The sequence below is a fragment of the Peromyscus eremicus genome, chromosome 3 (genome assembly GCF_949786415.1).
Source record: "Peromyscus eremicus chromosome 3, PerEre_H2_v1, whole genome shotgun sequence".
NCBI classification, from domain to species: domain Eukaryota; kingdom Metazoa; phylum Chordata; class Mammalia; order Rodentia; family Cricetidae; genus Peromyscus; species Peromyscus eremicus.
In genome coordinates, this window is record NC_081418.1 from 157,393,967 (window position 1) to 157,404,288 (window position 10,322).

At 42.3% G+C, this 10,322-nt stretch overlaps 1 pseudogene; it reads right to left on the minus strand.

Annotated features, from left to right (window-relative positions):
* Positions 1-6,078: 6,078 nt before the first annotated feature.
* Positions 6,079-10,090, minus strand: LOC131906572 (EARP and GARP complex-interacting protein 1-like; annotated as a pseudogene).
* Positions 10,091-10,322: the final 232 nt, after the last annotated feature.

Genomic DNA, 10,322 nt, shown 5'->3' on the forward strand with positions numbered 1-10,322 from the left:
AGCAGTTTAACTAAGACCCTTTTGGGTGAAGACTCAGAGGCTCTTGGGCTGAAGATTTCCTAGAAGACTTTTTAGTAGCAGTTCAGCTGAGATCCATTCCAGTGAGGACTCAGAAGCTTTCATTCTGAGGAAACAAGATCAACTGAAGAGTTAGCAAGGTAAGGTTGGCTGTGGCTTGTTCTATTTTTCTGATCTTTCAGAAATCACCCCCAGTATCTGGCTTGAGGGTTTTTGTTTTTGTTTTTGTTTTTTTAACTAATAAGACCATTTAGCAATTCGTCTTACATTACCATAAGCTCCTGGGGGCCTAGTTCAAAGGAGCCTCAGCCTCAATAATCCTCCATAGTTAGGCCGGGCGGTGGTGGCGCACGCCTTTAATCCCAGCACTCGGGAGGCAGAGCCAGGCGGATCTCTGTGAGTTCGAGGCCAGCCTGGGCTACCAAGTGAGTTCCAGGAAAGGCGCAAAGCTACACAGAGAAACCCTGTCTCGAAAAACCAAAAAAAAAAAAAAAAAAAAAAAAAATCCTCCATAGCTAGGATTGGTTTGTGTTTGGGGGCAGCTACCTCTTTCCAGCATGAACATTCATTTTTCCAATAACCCATTTCTGTGCAGTAGGCATATTGGACCTTTTGTAAAGGTCTCCTCTTTTTTTTTTTTTTATCCTGGTGTGCATGGGCAGAGTTGAAAATGGCTGGGGCTTGTAGGGCAGCTATGGTGGCATGTCCAGTCTTCTTTATCAGAAGATCTTCCTTGCTGTCTCTGCCGTCAAACACTTTCTGGGTTATTTGTAATAGTTCTGACCTGTTCTTTCCTGCAAACCCATCCATCTTTTGTATCTTTCTATGTATGTCAGTGCGGGCAGAGTTTTTCTTTGGGACTGCCAGTTACCTAAATAACCACACAGAGACTTATTAATAATTATAAATGCCTGACCAATAGCTTAGGCTTGTTATTAACTAGATTTACAACTTAAATTAACCTGTATTTCTTACCCATGCCCTACCAAGTGGTGGTACCTTTTTTTAGCACAGCATGCTCATCTCCTGCTTCTTCTGTGTCTGGCTGGCAACTCCACCTTTATTCTTCTCAGTGTCCTTTCAGTCTGTCTCTCTTCCCTAACCTCTTCCTGCCTAGCTATTTACCAATTGGTTCTTTATTAAACCAATGAGAGTAATACATATTCACAGTGTACAAAAGGATTAGTCCACAGCATATCAGGGGCCAATTGTGAAACAAAGGCCAGGTTACTTGCCTTGAGATTTGCTGGGTCCTCTGGGTCTATAGGAGTGGATAAGTGATAGGTGTCCAGGAGGTGCTCCAGAAAAGCTGAAGGTGACTCACATCTGCTACCTTAGACAGGTTAGTGGGCCTTGGGGCTGCCCATTTTCATCCCTCCTAGCAGAATCTGGTGGTATTCATTGAATGATCTCCTACCTCTCTCTGTGTTATAGTACCACTGGGGTCTCCTTCTTGGCAGAGCATGATCAATTGCCTCTGCCCCCTGGTCATCAGCACTGAAACTATTCCAGGGAGTGCTTCAGTTATTTTCATGAGAATTGGTTCCTTTTCTTCGGCAGTGAAGAGGGTACAGAGAATATGCTGACAGTTGTCCCACACGGGTAGATGATTGAAAAAGATATAATCTGTAGCTAGAGTTTTTCTGCCTGGCCCACAGTCAGGACAAATCTCTCTCACCTGCCAGTCCCACAGCCACTCAGACCAAACCAAGTAACACAGAGACTTATATTGCTTACAAACTGTATGGCCGTGGCAGGCTTCTTGCTAACTGTTCTTACAGCTTAAATTAATCCATTTCTATAAATCTATACCTTGCCACATGGCTCGTGGCTTACCGGCATCTTCACATGCTGTTTCTCATCGTGGCGGCTGGCAGTGTCTCTCTGACTCAGCCTTGCACTTCACAGCTTTTTTCTCCTCCTTGTTCCGCCTATACTTCCTGCCTGGCCACTGGCCAATCAGTGTTTTATTTATTGACCAATCAGCAACACACTTGACATACAGACCATCCCACAGCACTTCCCCTTTTCTTTTTCCTTTTTTTTTTTTTTCAAAAAGGAAGATTTTAACCTTAACAAAGTAAAATTACATATAACTTGGGAATTTGGGCGTAGCTTCTCTTACTACTTCCTGCTGGAGGGGGTGCTGTATCTTATGGGGACACAAAGAAAATTTTAGGATTATGGAATAGTCCATGGGGGTGTATCATCTGAGCCAGTTGCCTTCAAACCATTCTGGATGTTGGATCATCTGGGCCATGGTGTCATCGGAGACCTTTCAGGGGGTCTTGGCTGGTCAAACCTGATGTATCTTAATCTGGAACAAATCCATAGCCTTTGGCTTTCTGTGGGAACAAAAGCAGAGTCTCCTTTCCAAAGCAACATATTCCTACATCCAAATTTTGAAGTCAAGGTATCTTTAAAATCTACATATTGGTTTAACTCAGCTTCCTTTACAATCAAATATCTCTCTGCAGTTAAGAATCCCAAAGACAACACAATCCAGATTCTCTGTGTAATATTCATCTTTACGTGGCTTATTTTTTATATTAATTTTACTGTCTCTTTAAAGACTTTATTTTTTAAAACTATGTATTTGTTTATATAACTGTATATATCACCTTTTTGTCTCTTTCAAGCCTACATATATTTTACACACATTGTAAACTATTACATTTGAATCTGTCTTATTGTGAATCTACTGCTTTAAACTGCAGCAGCTGTGGCTGCTGGCTCCGTCCACCTCAGCTTCCCAACATGGCTGTGGTACTTTACCACCAGCTCTGGGAGCTATCTTGGGTCTATGCTTTTATCCAAGCAGCGTGTAGCCCAGCAACCTCTTTTTTTTGGTTTTGTACTAGCAAAGGCTAAATCCACCACGCAGCTTAATGTGCCACTTGCAGAGGCCTCATTCCCGCCATACGGCAGGTCGAACGTGCACGATAGGAACCTACCAGTAGCTCAAACCGGCAGGTGCCGCTCATTTGAGAGAGACAATTAGGAACTATTTTTCGCTCCGTTTTAGAATCTTTTTTCTCAGTTTTTAGGTGGAACTCTTGCCACCATGTTAGATGCCATTTGTAGCCAGAGTTTTCCTGCCTGGCCCACAGTCAGGACAAATCTCTCTCACCTGCCAGTCCCACAGCCACTCAGACCAAACCAAGTAAACACAGAGACTTATATTGCTTACAAACTGTATGGCCGTGGCAGGCTTCTTGCTAACTGTTCTTACAGCTTAAATTAATCCATTTCTATAAATCTATACCTTGCCACATGGCTCGTGGCTTACCGGCATCTTCACATGCTGTTTGTCATCGTGGCGGCTGGCAGTGTCTCTCTCCTCACCCTTCCACTTCACAGTGTTTTTCTCCTCCTTGTTCCGCCTATACTTCCTGCCTGGTCACTGGCCAATCAGTGATTTATTTATTGACCAATCAGCAACACACTAGACATACAGACCATCCCACAGCAATAATCAATTAGAGAAACTAAGAAATTGGGGCTAATGATGAAAGGGGATTTCTGGTCCTTCTAGTTGTAGAGATCTGTGATGGAGAAAGGGACATACAGGTAGCGACTGAAGGAATGGCCATAGGGGAGCAAGGAGTGAAGGAGGAGTCAGGAGGGTCATATGAGACTCCCTGGCAAGTGTGAGGAGGAGAAAAGACAGGGAAGTAGAGAAGGGTGGGGAGATGATAGGCAGAAGTAGGAAAGAACTATATGGTGGGGTAGGAGTAGGTGCAGACAAGGGGGCAGAGTAGGCCTTGGTGGTAGGGATTGAGGTGGCAAAGGTGGATGCTGAGGTGAGGAGGGGAGAAGAGGATAAAGATGGTATACAGAGGAAGGAAGATTCTTCCTCTTGTGAGTCCTGCAGAACAGTTTTCAGAGGGGTTTCGCTGGTTTTTGCTACAGACCCTTAAAGGGTCAGTCTGCCAACAACTAGGGCTTGGCCACTTTGCCTGATGTGAACCATACAAACCTTCTTCCAGGGGGGTGGGTTGGAAGTTGCTTTAGCCCAAGGCAAGACATATCCAATCTGATCTGACTGGCCAGGCTTACTGAGGGTGCCATTAACCATTGCCCAGGCTGAGAATCAGAAGTACCCTGGGAGAGCCAGTCAAACCCGAATATGGGCCAAGCAGTTTCACAGGATGTTCAGAGGCGATGCTTGGTGATAGGATAATCATAATCTTCCTTAGCTATGGGGGGCGGGGGTAAAGTTTATCAAAATTCTTTAGAATATAGGTTAGAGGGCTGTTAGGCTTGCTAATCTTACTACCCATACTGCCCATCAGTTCAGTTGCCCCAAGTCCAAAATAAAACAATTAACACAGAAAGTGCAAAAGACAGAAAGAGGACAGTAAACATGAAGCCAAAGACAAGACACACAGGACACAAAACCAGATCGAGAACCTCAGATGGGTGGTGTGACATCTTGCTTGTTGCCCTGGACAGAATATTGGGGTCCCCTCGGACCCCCTCAACATCCCAGATCGGTATCCTACAAAACAGAACCAGACTATAACTCACCAGGAGGCCTCCATAAACACTTACTGCTTTTCTCAACATGAAAGCTCACTCCATAGTTGTGAACTGAAGGCAGTCTCGGAGCCTTGGATCATCTCAAGGCACGTGCCTCCTGAGGCAGCCACCTCCAGCCCCCTGGAGTTGTGGAGTAAATGTCCAGGTTTAGAATTTGGGTGGGTGGTCTGAATCTCACTGGGACTCTCCAGAAAATGTTAATCCCAAAGGCAAGAATAAGACCTCTGTCACAATTTGAACCAAATTTGAGGCAAGCTTGATTTTTTATTGGGGTGCACCCAATAGCTGGCTAGCTATTGCCCCCTAAGTTGGGTTAAAGAGAGCAGTCCAGAATCCATCTCTTGGGCCCCTTTTAAGGAGTAAAATCATGAGTAGTTTTACAGAAGAGAGACAATGGGGCAATAAGGAAATACAAAAAAGTCTTTAAAAAAAATCATGTGATCACCATGTGATTAGGGAGGGTTCAGGAATGGTCAGGGAGGGTGTGGGAGGGTATTCTCAAAAACAAATCAAGGTCATGGGTTGGGGAAGGTCAGGTTCCAGGAAACAGAGCAACTCAACTCTTTTTTTTCTCCAGAGCTTAAAATTTTCTAGTTTATTTCTAATAACCAACACTTGGTGGTTGACTCAGGTTTTATTTGCATTTGTCTACAGTATCATTTCCTTGTGAAATGAACTAGTACAGCTCAATTAAACCAAATCAAATCATAATCATCTGAACTGTTTGCAAACTCCCATGAGCTAAATTTTAATCTTGTGTTTGCCTATTACAGCCCAAGTTTTAAACACAGAAAGCACAAGAACAAACCAAGGCTAACACATCGGATCTAGAAGATCTGGGCAACTCAGGAAGTAGACTTTCTGAAAAGTCTGAGGCACAATTACAAGAGAGTAAGAGTTCGTGTGCAACCTACAGTAAATGCAGCAAGGAAAATAAGACAAAAAACACGGGAAGCTTGTAAAAAAAATATTATGAAAATATTTCTACATATGATATTTTGTTTTAGATCAGCTGAAGTGAAAAACACTCACTTTAAAATCTCTTATCAGCTTTACACCACTTTTAATTCAAGAGGATATTAGCAATTGCAGTAGGTTATCCATCTTATTTCAAAATGTCTATCTGGAATAAAAGCTTAAGAAATATGAATATCCTTTAAATCTAGTTACCAGATATTGTACTTAATTGATAAAGGTTTTAAAAAAAGCATAAATCATAGTTAATGAGCAAACTGAAGAAAGCATTTGAAGCCTATTTCTCGGTGACAGGCTGACAGAGACATGAATTTAAGTGAACATTTGCCTGAGATGTCTGATTTTTTTTTTTTTTTTTTTTTTTTTTTTTTTTTTTTTTTTTTTTTTTTTGGTTTTTCGAGACAGGGTTTCTCTGTGTAGCTTTGCGCCTTTCCTGGGACTCACTTGGTAGCCCATGCTGGCCTCGAACTCACAGAGATCCGCCTGGCTCTGCCTCCCGAGTGCTGGGATTAAAGGCGTGCGCCACCACCGCCCGGCGAGATGTCTGATTTTTTAACACTGTCGATATCTAAGTAACAGAAGAATTCTTATTTCTGCATAATTTAAGCACAATCTTTTTTTTTTTTTTCTCACCTGAAAAAACATATGGCTTAAAGTGCTTTCAGAGCTTTATTTCTAAAATTAAAATCTGGTCACTTGAGATTCATTTTGTTCTCTGGTTTAAAAGTTAAAAGGTTTCTTCTAACAGTCTCTCCAGCAGCAAAGCAAGGTATACAAGGGGCTGGCAGTTGTGCTGGGGCTCCTTGTTACAGGAATTGTTTTCCTGTTTCTCTCTCTAGTATTTATCTGCTCCAGTTTAAATAAGTGAAGCATTCTAAGACGTTTAGTAGGCAGATCAAGCAACTTAACTCTTATAGTAATAGAAACTTGTTTTTAACAATACAGCATAATGGCTCCTGCCTTGTTGACAGCTTCAGATGAGCTTTTGTTAGAAGCTCAGCTGTTCCCCTTAGAGCTCCTGTTGGAAGTAATGTTGGTTCTCCCATGGAGGGATCTGTCTGCAATGGGATTTACCTCACAGCTGCAGATTTCTGAGAATCTGCAAGTACCAATCAGCAGTACCATGGGCTACTAGAGCAATTTGTGGTACTTCAGTACCCAGGGGACTGTGTTGATAACTAGCCTCCTGTCACAACTCAGGGAAGCAAATAGCCATGAGTCATCTGAGGCCCAATCCAAAGGGTACATACTGTCTTCATGTTCCTCAAAAGTAGCAGTAATATTGTCCTGTAAGGGCTCCTAACTTCTCAGCATGGTGCTCTGGGAGGGGGTCCAATGACACCATCATTATCCACCAACTGGTTGAAGGGCTCTGAGGAGATGGATATATTGGTGAAATTATTAAGGCCACTCCACGTAGTTAAAAGGGAGGTTTATTTTGTGGGGTGACTTACAAGTGAAGGGATAGGTTACAGGGTCTGGACAAGGTGTAGCGCAGTCTGGCGGTGTTCTCTGAAGAACTCTGCTCAGTCTACCTCCAGTGTCCAGGGTCCAGGAACCAAGAGCGCCCACGCATCTGGATCTCAGGTCTTCAGGGTCCTCTCTTGGCCCCGCCTTGTAGGCGTGACAGTTACCAAAGCCTCAATGGGGGTTGGAACTTCCAGATCAAGGCTGGAATGGCTACCCACTACATCTCCCCCTTTTGTCTAAATAAGAAGGTTCTAACCTAATACCAGACTATATACAAAGGAATGGTTATCAAATATTGTCCATGAGTAATGAGGGATAATGACCTAGATAAGATGGAACTACAAACAATGCAAAGAATATTAAGCAAGAAACACATACTAAAATCCAGAGAAGTCTAGAGCGTAGGTAAATGGCATGTTACAAAGATCATTCCAAAAGGTGTCCTATCCTAAAGAACCTGAATCTAATACTTAATATGTTCTAAGATATTTATATTTATATATATATATATATATATATATATATATATATATATATATATATATATATATATATATACTAAGTTGTAACTATAACTGCTAGTCTTCAATCCCATCAAAGACCTGAGAAGGAATATAATGGTACCTGAGAAATGGAAGATGGATGCAAGCAACTTTCAGGAATCTTGCAAGAGTAGACAGAGACAGCTGGCAGCCTGGACAGCCACCTAATGTTTCTCAGCATTGTTGATGCATTCAAATTGGCCTAAAGTATCTGACAGACCATTTTCAGAAGCAGGAATTCTGAAAGACCATCTTACCCTGTCTCGGCAGAGTTCAGATGTCACTTTTCCTTGTGTCCCGCTTGTCCAGAAGGACAGGACTCGTATTGTCAGCAGTTGAGGCAAGGGCAGTTCTTTGCCCAGTAGGCCATTTTGTGCCAAGAAGACAAACTTCCAAATGGAAATGTCTTAGAAGCCCAATGTTCTCTTGGGATCAAATTGGTACTGCCAGGACCAATTGTGTCTCACATCAACAGAATTCTAAGTTATTTAAATGCCATATTCTATAGGTCTATGAAGTGTTTGAAGATTACCTGTCCATCCAACCTATGTATCTGTAAATCTGGATAACCTAACTAACGTAACTATAGAGATGACAAGCATAGGTGACTATAAATCTATAAGTCTTAGCTACCGAAATAACCTAAGGACTAAGGCTTCATGTAAACAAGGTAAACAGTCTATAAGCAAATGTATGGTAAAGAACGATGACTTCACAATTGTGACAATACACAAGATATTTATAACAGAGGTAGGAATGTATAGTGCGATACGCAATATGACAATAATCTTAAATATATATCAATATACAGAATATCCTAAACAGAGCATACATACAGTATGACAGATATAAATTTACATTTGTATCAATATACAAATATTTCAAATAAGAGTAGAAATACATATATATTATAATAAATATAGTTCTGTATTTGTATCAATATACAAATTATCTTAAACAGGAATATAAAAAAGTTTACACTTGTATCAATGTGGATACCTTGTTGAACAGGAAGACACTGCTGCCAGTAAGGATCAGCTGCTCATGAGAATGATGGTAGCAGATGAGAGTGATCCCCTAGGTGGGCTAGGTGACATTCTGTATGTCATAGAATTTCACTTTGTAGTCATTTCTGCAGATGGTGAGATAATACTGCCTGCTGGCATTGAAGTCAAGGTCAACACACCAGCTGCCAGTAGATGTTCTCTAAGCAGTATATCTGGCTCATATTCCATGTGTCCCAGACCCTCAGGGTAGTGTTACTTGCTGTGGCCACCTGGTAGTCATATGGGATCTGATACACTGCAGTGAATGAACTTCAGCTGTCCCCTTCCTTCTAATACTGCTAATTTGGCCAGCACTGCCTGGCTTGAACTTGCTTGGAAGTCCTACAGGGAATGTGGCTGTCAGCCAGAGAATTGACTTTCTTCCCATCATCCATCAGCTGCCACATGAAGCAGGCACATTGCAATAGGCCAGTGTTGTCAATGTGACAGAACAGTTCCAATTGCACAGTGCTTGCAATGTCATTGGTCATCCTTCACATGGCCACATATGTCTGGACTCCACTATCTGACATTGTGTTGTTTCGGGTGGCTAGCACACCTTTATCTGCTGGGCTGTCACTAATGTGCCATATCTCACCTACTTGATGGAGGAGAACATTTTTATTTATATTATTTTTATCATCAAAATTTATGATGAGGTGGTATAGCCATATCTGATGGGAATGGCAAAAATCATAAAGCCGGCACAGCTGAATGACAAAGATCCAGCAAAGCTGAGCCACATGACCGATGCTGTGACCATCTTTCCCTTTTGGTTTTGATCTCCGCATGTTGCATGCTTGAGGGGCTTTTAATATTTGTACAACTTAAGGATATTGGATTGATAGGAAATTTCTTATGAATCATTTATGCCTTCTTCCAGGAGTACTGCTTCTAAGTCCTGAGCATACTACCCCTACCACTGTTAGAGAGATATCCTTATCTACTTGAAGGTCTTCCTTATGCCTTGGAGGTTGTGATGCACATAAAAAAGCCAGAGATCAGCCAGGAAGTGGTGGTACACACCTTTAACCCCAGCACTTGGGAGGCAAAGGCAGGCAGATCTTTGAGTTTGAGGTCTTTACGAGGCTCTGAGATATTCTTAAAACATCTGCCACAGCACTTACATAGGAACAAGATAATCAAAACAAAGTAAACTTAAAAAGGTCAATAAGATTCAGTGGGCTAGAAGAGCTGGCTGTAGCTCAGATTGCAAGCCGCTTCCTACTATACACTCAGGCAATTACGTGGCATATATCACAACAAAGTTAGACTAGCTGAAGCTGTCTGTGCCCTATACAGGGCTTATATTGATGGGCAAAGAATGGTGTGGAAAGATGATATAAGAATGAGGTGTCAGTGTGATGCCCAGATTGTGGGGTCCCCCAAAAGACCACAATGGAGACTGAATCCCACATGCAAAAGCAAAGAGCCTTTATTTTCAAGCTCAGAGCTTGGACTCTGTCTGATGCAGTGGTGAGAGCAGAGAGCCCAGAGACCAGGCCAGGTGGGGTTTCTATCATAGCAGAGGATGGGGTGAGGGAATTTCCAGGGTTCGGGACCCTAATTGGCTGACATGACCCTAATTGGCTGACATTTGTCTAGGGATATAGAGAATGTTTGGAATGTCAGGTATTTCCCCTTAGATGCAGGCCTCCCTGGGTGAGGTCAGCTTATGACTTTTCCTAGGTCCAGGTGTTGCCTGCCAGAAGCTGTGTCTGGAACTTTA